Below are 14,211 nucleotides of genomic sequence, written 5' to 3' on the forward strand. Positions count from 1 at the left end.
TCTTTCTTCACCTACAAGTAATCAAAACAACCAATCAAAGTATCACTAAATTCACAAGGCTTATAAATCATTAAAAATCAATTAAATTTGGCTTCAACCTCATGATTTAGCATCAAATAATTGATGGTTGTCTGATTCAAAGAAGTCATGCATTTTCATTCCAAATTACTTACTTAGAATGCAAGAAAGTGCATAAAACCTAATAAAAACAAAGAAAAAGGCTAGTGAAATTAGGCTAAGATGACTTGTCATCAATATACAAGTGAATAAAAATTAAGAATTGTGTGATTCATTTAGGTAGTTGCATTTAGAGTAGATAGTATTGCATGATATTCCACCACTTTAACCTTAACTTACTCTTTATCTTGGACTTAGCATGAGGACATGCTATTGTTTAAGTGTGGGGAGGTTGATAAATCCATATTTTATGATATATTTTGTGCTTAATCTGAGTGATTTATTCAATCCTTCACCCACTTATTCATATTAATTGCATGGTTTTACTTTTCCTTCCTTATTATGTGATGTATGTGAAAAACATGTTTCCTATGCTTAAAAATAATTATTTTGATTACCCTTTATTTCCATTCGATGCCGTGATTCGTGTGTTGAGTAGTTTCGGATCTTCTAAGGTAGGAATGACTTAAAGGATGGAAAGGAAACATACAAAAATGGAAGGAAAGCACAAAACAGAGTTTTTGAAGAAACTGGCAGCCACGCGATCGCATGGGCGACGGGGCCGCGTGCCAGCGCGAAAAGGCATTGACGCGGCCGCATGACTGACGTGACCGCGTGACAAGGAAAACTCCGAATGACGCAACCGCGTGACCCACGTGGACGCGTGACAGAGGCCACGCACCAGAAATTGCAGAAAACGCTCATAGCGAATTCTGAAGCCTTTTTTGGCCCAAATCCAAGTCCAGAAGGTATAGACCAGAGGTTATGAAGTGGGGGAATGCATCCATTCAAGGAGAGTCGCCAATTAGTTAGTTTTCCATGATTTAGATTTAGTTTTGAGAGGGAGATTCTCTCCTCTCTCTCTTTAGGATTAGGATTTTATGCGCTTTCAGGATTATCTCTTTTTATCAGGTTCAATATTCCTTTTTATTATTTTCCCAGTTTTATTTATGAATTCTTCTATGTTACAGATTACTCTTTGAATTAATGTTATTTGAGGTATTTCAGTTTATTATTGCTTTCTTTTATTTACATTATTGTTATTCCCATCTGAAGACATTTTTATTCCAGTAGATTTATTTTTCCCCTTTTGGTCTTGGTTAAGAAATCAGTAACTCAGGAGTTATCAAACTCAACATGATTGATAATCTTTATCTTTGCTAATTAAATTGAACTTCAATAATCCCAATCTTTCCTTAGGGATTAACTAGGATTTGAGGATCTAACTAATTAGTCACTAGACCTTCCCTTGCTCTAGCAACAGTTAACTAAGTGGAATTAAGATTCAATTTTCATCATCATTGATAAGGGTAACTAGGATAGGACTTCTAATTTCTCATACCTTGCCAAAAGTGTGTTTTACAGTTATTTATTTAAATTACAGTCTTTTACTTACTTTAATTGCAATTTAAATCACTTGTTCCTCATCTTCAAAACCCCAATTTACAATCTTCATAACCAATAATAAGAACATACCTCCCTGCAATTCCTTGAGAAGACGACCCGAGGTTTAAATACTTGGTTATCAATTTTAAAAGGGGTTTGTTACTTGTGACAACCAAAACGTTTGTAAGAAAGGTTGATTACTTGGTTTAGTAACTATACTTGCAACGAGAGTTTACTATAACTTCTAAACCATCAATCTTCAGTTCTTTCAACAGTTTTTCTGAATCCTAGTTTTCTCTCTGAACCATGAGAAACTAAACCTCCACTGTTAAGTTTAGGAGCTCTATCTATTGTATGGATTGATACTATTATTTTTCTATTTTAATTCATGTACTGATTTCTATTTCAAGAATTGTTTTCGTTCTTTATCTTATGAATCTGGGTGGAACGGAAGTATGACCCTTGTTCTAATTGAGTTCTTGTATAACTTAGAAATGCTCTTTACTTGAACAACAACTTAAAAATAATTTCTCCTAAACTTCTAATTATCTGGACTTAACGGGATTACGTGACATATAATCCTCTTATATTTGGGTAATTAGGGTTTCTGTGGCATATAAACTAGAATTGAACTTCACCCTCTAATTGGAATTAAGTGACCAAGGAATTAGCAGTTGATGAAGGTTAGAGGAGACTAAAAAGATCTAAGGAATTAGGGTATAGTCACATATAGTTTGCCATGAATTGAGTCTTACATGATTAAAATAGTTAGTAAGAAAAGTCAATCCAAAAGATAGATATCTCTGAAGCCTTAACTGTCATCTCCATATATTATTCACAATCAAATTACTTCTTGCTTTCTGATTTTCTAAATTTACTGTTTTATGCTTTTGAACTCTCAAAACACCATTTTCTGTTTGTCTAACTAAGCAAATCACTTGACCATTGTTGCTTAATCCATCAATCCTTGTGGGATCGACCTTCACTCACCTGAGGTATTACTTGGTACGACCTGGTGCACTTGCCAGTTAGTTTGTGGATTGTAAATTCCACACCAAGTTTTTGCCGCCGTTGCCGGAGATTGACTGTGATTGACAACTACTGGTTGTTTGATTTCTTAGATTAGGCGTTTTTGCTTTAATTTCATTTAACTTATTTCTTTAAATAAAAAAATTATTTTGATTTTGATTTATTTTATTTAATTTTTTTCTCTTAATTTCTGAAATTAAGTTTGGTGTCCCCTTAGTTGTTTTATTCTTCCTAGTTATTTTATTTATTGAGCTTAAATTCTATACTACTTTTTGCTTATTAGTTATTTTATTTTCTTAATTATTCAGTTTATTTTCTTTATTTTATTTTTCTTTTATTTTTGTTTTCTTTTATATTCTATTTTATTTTTCTTCATGTTCTTTCTTCTTTGCTTGCCTGTTTACCACATGGTGCATTTAATTCTGTTTGGTGCTTTGTGCTAAGGAAAAATAATGGAGAGAGATCACATGGGTTATTACTTACACCCAAGGAATGATTCTTTTTATTGTGGATGGAGGAACTACCCAAATTTTGGTTGGTAAAGTCAAAACCAACGAAACTTCAGTGCTCCATGTTCCAACTATCAAGAACCACCATCTCCACATTCATACCAAGAACCACCACCTCTCTATCCGTATCAAGAACCATCATCTTTCTACCCATATCAAGAGCCACCATCTCCCTATCCATACCAAGAACCATCCTCTTTTTACTCTTATCAAGAACCATCATCTCCTTCTTATTCATATCAAGAACCATCCTCCTCTCCTTATTCATATCAAGAACCATCAGCTCTTGAGCTTCTCATGAAAGAATTCATACATGATATAAAGATGAGTGTAAAAAATATTGATAAATATGTGGAGTTGATTATCAAGCCCCAGGAAGAGGAACAAGCAAATTTCTTCCCAACAGATACAATGCAAGATCCTATGGAAGAAAGTGAGAAAATCAATCAAAGGAGTTCATACTCCAGTGAATTAGAGAACTCTCTACCCTCACACATGGAAGAAGAGGAAGATGCAAAAACAAAGGAGGAAGATGCACAAATAAAGGAGGATGATACACAAACAAAGGAGAAAGCCATGCACACTCCATGCTTGCACATTCCAGTAATTCCGGAGGAAGCCATACAAGTCCCTATAATTCTATGCATGCAAGCTCCAGAGAAGAAAAATTTGAATGCACTGTCCACATTTGAATTGAAGTCTTCTCCCCCAACACTTGAATATGCTTTCCTTGGTCCTAATGAAGCAGAGAGTGGCATAGAGGGTGAGTTTATTGAACCACCAATTCAAAAAATTCTTGATGAAGGCTACACTCCAAACATCACACAACACCCAAATTTTGAAATCAAACAAGTGAAGGCAACCAAGGAAAACACTGAAAAGGGGATTTTGACCAAGAAACAAAAGAAAATATCCATGAAAAAGAGAAGGTCCACAAAAAACAATCCAACCTCTACCCCAACAAGCAATGTGAATCAAGTTAACCACAATAAAAGAAAGCTTGTTAGGAGAAATTTATATCAGGGGACACTAATTTTCACCTCTACCCCCTTGGAGACATTTCTTTTAACCAACTGGAAGAAGAAGAAGAAAATTCAACAATCAAGTGTCAAGCTAGTGACATTAAAGAAGCGCTTGTTGGGAGGCAACCCAACTACTAGTATCCTTGTTTTTGCAATTACTTTGGTCTTAATTTTATAGTTATTTTGATTTTAGCATTATAGTTATTTTAGTTCTGGTTTTAAATTACTTTATCTCAATTTTTTTAGAATTTTTCTTGTTTTACATGTGTTTTGGTCATGCAGAGTGGTTAGAACAGGAACAAGAGCAATTAAAAGGAATTTTTGACACCCTTGAGTTTTTCCTTGCTTGGGAACAAGAAAAATTTTAAGTTTGGTGTTATAGAGTGTGCTCTCTGTTTAGCTTATCATCAGTGGCACCATGGGGAGATCAATGTTCTTCATGGAGGAGCACAGCTGGAGGAATGAGATGGCCACTAGCATAACTAAGGTGGTTGAGTTCCTTTCATTCTATTTCCCCTTCCGTTTTTATTTTGTTGTCTTCTGCTTTCTGTTGCTTTAATTGCCTGCATGATCTTTAGTACTTTCAGTTCTCAGATTTAGTTTCATTCTGTCATTTGCTTTTAGTTTTAAAAAAAATTTGTCTCATGTACTGCTCACTGAGCTTGAATCTAAAAAGAAAAAGAAAACAAGTGATGTATTACATGAGAAATTGAGTTTATATTTAAGAGTAGTCTTATTTACTTAAATGTGATGGTATTATTTGTGTTTCTGAATGCATGAGATGAACAGTGCATAGTTAAATTTGAATCAAAGGATGTTGGTGCATAAGGAATAGGAATTTAGAGAACTATTATGAATTCTCTGAATTAAATAAAAACTTAATCCTTGAAGCAAAAGAAACAGCAAAAGAAAAATAAAAGCAAGGTCCAAGGCTCTGAGCATCAATGACTAGGAAGGTCAGATATGATTAAAAGCTCAAAAAGTTGTTTCCCTAGTCACATGCTTGTGGTGTAATTGTGTCAAGTAATCTTTGAGACAGAGCATTAAGAGTCGAGATCAAATGCATTTAACAGAGTATGCCAAAGGCTTTGAGCACCACTATCTGAGAGTGACTGAAAGAAAGATCAAAACCAAAAGAGAGTTCCCTAGTCAAGTGCTTGTGGTGTTTTTGTGTCAAGTAAAGCTTGAGACAAAACATTTAAAGTCACGGCTAGGCTCAAGGTGCAAAGTGCCAAAGAAAATAGAATGAAAGAAAATTTTCTGTGTTCAAGGATTAAACTGAAGTATAAAAGATTAGAGAATTTATAATATTATCCAAATTTTAATTCCAAATGACAGTGGCATTCCTCTGATTCAAAGGAGAGTGAGATGCTAAAACTATTCAGGATTATAGTGTGTAAACCCCACTTTAAGAGGAGACATGAGCTTAATTGAACACTCACATCTACTGCAAATTCACATCCTAAGCCTATATTAGTTTTGGTTGCTTGAGGACAAGCAACAATTCAAGTTTGGTGTTGTGATGCATGAGCATCTTTTCCTAGTAAATTTGCATTCAAATTCTTAAGTTTAATCAAGATTTAAATATCTTTTAGCCACTATGAATACTACTTTGAGTTGTGTGCAATTCTGTTTATTTCAGGTAGTATTCGGATGGATTTGATGGAGTTTCTGTAGAAGAAGAGGAAGAAAGTAGATGATGTTGTCAACCCTGACCTCCTTGCACTCAAACAAAAATAATTTGAGCTACAGATGTCCAATTGATGTGATTTCCACAGCATTGGAAAGCCAACTTTCAGAGCTTTCCAATGATATAAAATAGTCTACACCTTTCATATGGAATTACTGCCTTGGTGGCGCCAAACTTGGGAGATCCCAAGTTTGGCGCCATGATCATCACAACGGCTTCCTTGCTTGTTGCCTTGGTGGTGCCAAACTTGGGGAAATCCAAGTTTGGTGCCATGTTGAAGAATCGCATGATGTGAGACAAGGGTGGAGTGGCGCCAAACTTAGCCCAACCCAAGTTTGGCGCCAGGTTCAGCAACTTGAAGTGGTCCCCACGCCTCAACGAGCCAACGCGAGATTTCTTAATTAATTTTGATTAAACTTTATTTTATTTCACAATAGGAAAATATATTATTTAGTTTTAGAAAATATATTTTACATTAATTAGGATTAGATATAAAAGGGGAAAAGAATCAGCCCTTTGGGCTATTGGAATCTCTTCTCTTCTACCTCATTCCGCAATTGACAATTTTTCTGAATCCTAGTTTTCTCTCTGAACCATGAGCAATTAAACCTCCACTGTTAAGGTTAGGAGCTCTATCAATTGTATGGATTGATACTATTATTTTTCTATTTTAATTCATGTATTGATTTCTATTTCAAGAATTATTTTTGTTCTTTATCTTATGAATCTGGGTGGAACAGAAGTATGACCCTTGTTCTAATTGAATTCTTGTATAACTTAGAAAAGCTCTTTACTTGAACAATAGCTTGGAAACAATTTCTCCTAATCTTCTAATTATCTAGACTTAACGGGATACATGATATATAATCCTCTTATATTTGGGTAATTAGGGTTTCCGTGGCATATAAACTACAATTGAACTTCACCCTCTAATTGGAATTAAGTGACCCAGGAATTGGCGGTTGATGAAGGTTAGAGGAGACTAAAAAGGTCTACAGAATTAAGGTTTAGTCACATATAGTTTGCCATGAATTGAATCTTGCATGATTAAAATAGTTAGTAAGTAAAGTCAATCCGGAAGATAGATATCTCTGAAGCCTTAACTGTTTTCTTCATATATTATTCACAATCAAATTACTGCTTGCTTTCTGATTTTCTGAATTTACTGTTTTATGCTTTTGAACTCTCAAAATATCATTTTCTATTTGTCTTAACTAAGCAAATCACTTGACCATTGTTGCTTAATCCATCAATCCTCGTGGGATCGATCCTCACTCACCTGAGGTATTAGTTGGTACGACCTGGTGCACTTGTCGGTTAGTTTGTGGATTGTAAATTCCGTACCATAGAGATTGATGAATCCCTATTTGATGATAAATTTTTTATTGAATTGAGTGAATTTCATCATATAAATCCACATTTATTCACTCAAATAGCATACTTTTATGTTCCCTCTCTAAATTGTGCCTAATTGTGAAAACATGCTCTTTTGTGCTTAATTTAATCAATTTTACTCCACTTTCATTCCGTTCGATGCCTTGATGGTTTTGATGAGTGATTTCAGGTGTAATAGGTACGAATGGCTTGATAAGAGTGGAAGAGAAGCATGCAATTGGGAGGAAACATGGAGAAAACAAAGGAGAAAAGCACTTCAGAGTGTGCGTGCGCACAACTACCTGTGTGTATGTAGAAGGTGAAAATTGGCCAGTGTGCGTACACACAAGTACTGATGTCAGGGCATTTTGGCCAATTTCACTGACCTTTTCTTTACTATTTTTAGGGTAGTTTCATGCATTTCCTTAGAAAATAAGCTAGTTTTGGGTAGATATTCACTTACATCTTGATTCGAGCATACATTGTGCACCTTACATGATTTCATGAGGATTTTGCATGAATTTAATGACAAATTGGATGTTGCATTTTCCCATGACTTGGATTAGAACTTTGATGCACTTTATTGCTTGATTTCAGGACAAAGGAAGTAAACAAGAACCACATTAGTGGCTACGTTAGTTACACTAACATTAACACTAACGTGGAATGGGAGTAACTTGCAAAGTTAATGAGAAAAGTAATTGCCAATAACGCTCTCGAAGCCATCATCGCCCACGTTAAGAGTCACGTTAACTAAGTTAACATGAACTCTAACGTGGAAGAAAGGAAATGGAGCCAACGTTAGTGACACTTAACATTATCACTAACGTTTGACCAAGCTCATAAGTGGCCACATTAGTTGCCATGTTAACTTAGTTAACGTGGCCTCTAACATTAAGAAGTAAAGGGGAAGCCAACGTTAGTGACATTCAACTTTATCACTAACGTTGGCCAAGTCATAATAAGCCACGTTAACTCCCATGTTAACCTAGTTAACGTGGAAGCTAACGTGAAGAAACAAGGTGGTCGACAACGTTAGTGACACCAAACATTGTCACTAACGTTGGAAGGAACCCACACAAGCCCCAATAAGTCACGTTAACTCCCACGTTAACTTAGTTAACGTGGAAGCTAACGTGGATAAGGGAATGATGAGCCAACGTTAGTGACACTCAACTTTGTCACTAACATTGGAGATGGCTAGCATGGCCAGTTAGAAGCCACGTTAACCTAGTTAACGTGGACTCTAACGTGAGAAATAGGGGCACATTGGAACGTTAGTGACAATGGTAAGTGTCACTAACGTTCTCGAAGGTTGGAAAGCCTACGTTAAAAGAGCCACGTTAACTAAGTTAACGTGGACTCTAACGTAAGGAAGGGGGAGACTTCTCAATGTTACTGGGAAAGGTAAGTCCCAGTAACGTGTGCGAAGGGCATAGAGGCAACGGTAGTGCCAACGTTTGTGCCACTAACGTTGAAGTTAACGTGGCTCTTACTTTGGTGAGGAACGTTAGTGAAAAAGGTGATTGTCACTAACGTTCTTGAACCCATATTTTCACTAAACGTTAACACCACTAACGTCCTGAGCGAAAGTCTCTGCCCACTTCACACTTTCTCTCTCCAAGTAAAGCCAAGCCCAATGAAGAAGAGAAGTGCTTCAAACTCAAAATCCAAAGGCCCATATCCAAGACTTGAAGAGCCAACTAGAAGAACAGAAGAGTAGTATATATAGGAGTAGCTTTGAATTAAATTGGGGGTTGGAAATTATAGGGAGCCTCTTAGCATAGAACTACTCTCTGTATTTTACTTTCTCTGCACTTCTAGTTTCATGATGTATTCTCCATCCTTGTTTTCATTTTCCTGAGCTATGAACAACTAAACCCCTTTCATTGGGTTAGGGAGCTCTGTTGTAATTTGATGGATCAATACTAGTTTTCATTATTCTTCATCTATCTTTTCTCTTGATTTACTTGAAAGCTTTCGATCTTCATCCAATTGGGTAGTTATCTTGGAAAAGAAGCTATTCATACTTGGATCTCTTCTGAACCTTGAAAGAGGAATGAAGAGATCATGCTAGAAATACTTTCTCATGCTGGACCAAATTGGGTTTGGATGGATATGTGACTATAATCCTCTCAACACTTGATTTGGGAAATGCATGTGGTATAATCAGTGACCATACTTCATCTCTTCTCATGAGCAATTGACCAAGGAATTGGCTATTGATCAAGATTTGAGAGATTGAATTACAAGAAATTGTAATTCGATCACTTAAGATTGCCAAGGAGATCAATGAGTGCATTGATTGAGGAAGAGATGAAAATGAAATTGATCCGGAGAATGCAACATCTCGTAAGCCCAATGAACTCCCCATTTCTGATCTTACCCATTCTCTTTAATTTCTGTCATTTACTTTTATGAGCAATTTCTCCATTCCCATTTAAGATTCTGCAATTTACTTTCCGTCATCTACATTCAGCTCTTATTTCTAGCATTTACTTTTCTGTTATTTACTTTCCCGCCATTTAATTTTCTGCAATTCTCAACTCAAATTCTGATTCGCTCAACTAGAACATTCCTCTAATTAAAGTTGCTTGATCAATCAATCCCTGTGGGATTCGACCTCACTCTATTGTGAGTTTTTACTTGACGACAAATTCAGTACACTTGCCGAAGGAAATTTGGGGCATTAAGTTTATGGCGCCGTTGCCGGGGATTGATTGTGCATCAACAATGATTAAATTGGAAGATAATTAGATTGAGCATTTTTGTTTTGTTTGATTTAATTTTCTGTTTGAGTAATATACTGTCTGTTTTAGTTAATTTCTTCCCTTCCCCCTACTTTTTCTTTGTTATTTACAATTCATTTCACTAACCTACTAACTGTTTGATATATTGCATCACTCACACTAACAGTAATTCTGACAGAAATACTTTCTGCATTTATTTTCCTTGCTTGTACTTGTTGGTTGTATGACAGGGAGAAGAAGCAGGGCTTCAACTTCCTTTGATTCTGAACCTGAGAGGACCTTCTTGAGATTAAGAAGGGAAGCAAGAGGAAAAAGAGTAGTTGGTGCTGAGGAAGAGGAGGAATACTTTGAACCAAACATGGAAGAAAACATGAAAAACCATCATGAAGAAGAGACTCACAACCATGGCGGAGGAGGTCGAGCAAATCATGCTGGGGAGGATAGAAGAGTTTTAGGCTCTTACATCAATCCGAACCCAGGAAATTGTGGAAGTAGCATTCAAAAGGCAACCATCCATGCCAACAATTTTGAACTAAAACCACAGCTCATCACCCTTGTTCAGAACAACTCTTCGTTCGGAGGGAGTTTCCAAGAAGACCCCAATCAATATTTAACCACCTTCCTGAGAATATATGACACAGTGAAGTCTAATGGTGTTCATCCTGACGCCTATAGACTGCTTTTATTTCCATTCTCACTCAAGGATAAGGCAGCCAAGTGGCTGGAGTCTTTCCCAAAGGAGAGCTTGACAACCTGGGAGGATGTGGTGAACAAATTCTTAGCAAGATTTTACCCTCCTCAACGAATTAATAGGCTAAGAGCTGAGGTCCAAACTTTCAGGCAACAAGATGGTGAGACTCTTTATGAAGCATGGGAGAGGTTTAAGGACCTAACAAGGAGGTGCCCACCAGATATGTTCAACGAATGGGTGCAGCTGTACATTTTCTATGAAGGCCTGTCATATGAATCAAAGAAGGTAGTAGACCATTCATCTGGAGGATCTTTGAACAAAAAGAAGACCATTGAGGAAGCCATAGATGTCATTGAAACTGTAGCAGAGAATGACTACTTCTATGCTTCCGAAAGAGGGAACACGAGAGGAGTGATGGAGCTAAACAATGTAGATCTCTGCTGGCCCAAAACAAGCTCATTACCCAGCAGCTGGCTGACCTCACCAAGAAGATGGAGAGGAACCAAGTAGCAGCAATCTCCACTTCATCAACAACCCAAAAAGGAGTGAATGAAGAAGCAGAAGGTAGTCAGGAGCAAGCCAACTACATTGGGAATTCACCTAGGCAAAACCATGATCCATACTCCAAGACCTACAACCCTGGATGGAGGAATCACCCAAACTTTGGGTGGGGAAATCAACAAGACCAAAGCCTTGATCAAAGACGCCCAAATCCCAACAATGCAAGGCAGCAACGTTTCACATCTAGACCATATCAACACCCCAATAACAACACCTCTCCACATCCACATCAAAACCAAAATAACTTACCTCATCCTTCCACCTCTAATCACGATCTACAATCATTTGATGACAGACTCTCAAGGATTGAGAATCTACTTGAAGGCATAGGCAAGGAGATTCAAGACAACAAGGTGTTCAAGGAGGAAGTGCGAGCTAGTTTCAAGAACCAGGGAGACACAATCAAGAGGTTGGAATCTCAAGTGGGGTATCTCTCTCAGCAAATTCCCAAACCCACAGATGGATTCCCAAGTGACACAGAGAAGAATCCGAGAGGTGAAACAAAGAAAGTAAGATGGGAAGATTGCAAGATGGTCACTATAAGTGATAAGGAGACTGAGGACAAGCCAAGCAAGCTGTCAGAACAACCTAAAGATACCTCAGTAGAGAAGAAGGAAAAAGATCATCAAGAACCAGAAATCTCACAACAGGAGCTGCTGAGACTCTATGCACCTTTTCCCCAACTGCTCAATGGTGCTGTGGAGAAGAGAATATACTCAAGGTTTCTAGATTTGTTTGCATCTCTGCATGTCAACATACCATTCATCAAGACTATTCAAAAAATGCCTGCATACATCAAGTATATGAAGGAGCTGCTTCCCAGGAAAAGCTCACTCAAGGGAGGCCAAACTATAGTGATGAACAAGGAGTGCAGTGCCCTCATTCAACCACAGTTGCCTACGAAAAGAAAAGATCCAGGGAGTTTTCATGTCCCCTGTGCCATAGGAGAAACAATGTTTGATAAAGCACTCTGCGATTTGGGAGCAAGCATCAACTTAATGCCCTTATCCCTGGTGAAGAGGCTGAAGATCAATGAGATAATGCCCACAGACGTAGTCATAAGGCTGGCAGACAAAACTCAAAAACAAGCAATAGGAGTGGTGGAAAATGTATTGGTAAAGGTTGGGAAGTACTTTCTTCCCACAGACTTTGTCATCTTGGACATGGAAGAGAGTCACACTCACCCAATCATATTGGGAAGACCATTCCTAGCTACAGCCAGAGCACTCATAGATGTGGAGCGAGGGGAGCTAATATTGAGGATCCATGATGAACGACTCAGCTTTAATGTCTTCAAACTCTCACAAGAATCAGACCAAGAGAACAAAGAACCAAGCAAAGATCATAATGAGATGCTGACAGAGGAAGCAAGCACTGAAGCACAACTAGCCCATCTGGGAAAGCCCTTGGTTGATGAACAAGGAAATAAGCAGTTGTCACAACTCAAGGAAAAGCTGGAGGAACCTAAACCACCAGAGACATGTGAAGACAACAACAAAATTCCCTTAGAAGAAGAAGTCACCAAGAGCAAGGCAACATCAAAAGGGACAAAGAAGAAGGTACCAAGGGGGTGGAGGAACAAGAAGATCCCTACGGAAGACTTCTCTCCAGGGGATAAAGTGATCTCAGCTTACTTCCTAGATATCCCCCCTGATCTCCCCACTGTACCATCTCAGTTACCTAAGGTCTTCACTATCAACAGAGTTCTCTCCTTGGAACATGTAGAGATCATTGATACAACCAATGGATATAAGTCCAAGGCAAGAGGGGAGGACTTGAAGCATTATCAACCTCCCTGATGAAGGAGAAACATCAAGCTAGTGACGCTAAAGAAGCGCTTCATGGGAGGCAACCCATGTTTTATTTGTTTTTAATAGTGAATAAGTCAATATTCATGAATTCCAACCCAAACTCGACAAACACTTGGTGAAATCCTTGTTATGCAGTATATAGTGAAGAACAAGTTTGGTGTTCAAAGCATGCCAAGAAAACATGGATGCAACTCAGAGCATGCTAGTCTTGGAGCTTTGAACAGAACTTTTCATCACAGTGCTCCAAACTAAGTTTGGTGTCACCCCATGGTGCCACCAATGTGCATATAAGGATACACAGTTATTATTCTAGCCGTAAAGTTTAACTTGTTTTTTTTTTTTACTTTTCTTATTTGATCTTTATAGGGAAAAGGAGAGGAGCATTGAAGGAGATTGATTGGACAATTAAAGGAGAAAGGTTCGGCCACTTCATGAAGAGAAACTACACACTTGTCTCAAGAAGGAATGCATTGGAAAATGTTGCCATGCAACATTGAAGAAAGGAGACTCTTGAAGACCGAACCAATAACCCTCATAAAGTGATGATCCTTGTCCTTTCTCCATGCACAACCCCAACCGTCCATCAAGCAACCATTCTATCAATCCACACCATCCACTCACTCATAATCTCCATATATAAGTGAGTCCTAGTGCATACGTACCCCTCACACTCAAATTCCCACTCTTCACACCTCTCCATTTCGGATTCCCTTTCACTCCCTTCATTGCATTCAACCCTAAACAACCAAAAGTCTCCACACCATTGCCAACTTCACACATTAACCATCATTCATGGCATCTTCGAGCTCTAAAAGAAGGAAGGGAAAGGAACCTATGGAGCAACACCCGTATGATGAAAAGAGATTTAGAAGCTTGCACCATGCATTGCAATACGGGTGGATGGTGGATAAGGAGATCATTTATGAGCTGGGATTTCAAGTTAGGAAAACTGAGTGTCCCGAAATCACAAAGAAGGTAGAAAAGAGAAGATGGGAGCTCCTTACTGATCCGGTCATTAAGGTGAATGCAAATCTTATAAGAGAGTTTTATGCAAATGCGGTCCGATATGATAAGGCAGATGAGTCATATACAAGCTTTGTGAGAGGAAAGATTGTGGATTTTGGTCCCATGAGTGTCATGAGGGCATTAAAGTTGCGATCCATACCATTTGAAGAAGAGAGTTACCATTCAAGAATGGACAACCCTAATCA

General features: G+C 37.8%; 1 non-coding gene across 1 annotated transcript; it reads right to left on the reverse strand.

Annotated features, from left to right (window-relative positions):
* Positions 1-10,748: 10,748 nt before the first annotated feature.
* LOC148545543 (small nucleolar RNA R71) lies at positions 10,749-10,855 on the reverse strand. The gene has a single exon (XR_015901178.1). It is a non-coding gene; the product is annotated as a small nucleolar RNA R71 (small nucleolar RNA).
* Between the last annotated feature and the right edge of the window lie 3,356 nt (positions 10,856-14,211).

This window comes from Arachis ipaensis, chromosome B9, assembly GCF_059453495.1.
Source record: "Arachis ipaensis isolate K30076 ecotype BB chromosome B9, ASM5945349v1, whole genome shotgun sequence".
In the NCBI taxonomy this organism is placed as follows: domain Eukaryota; kingdom Viridiplantae; phylum Streptophyta; class Magnoliopsida; order Fabales; family Fabaceae; genus Arachis; species Arachis ipaensis.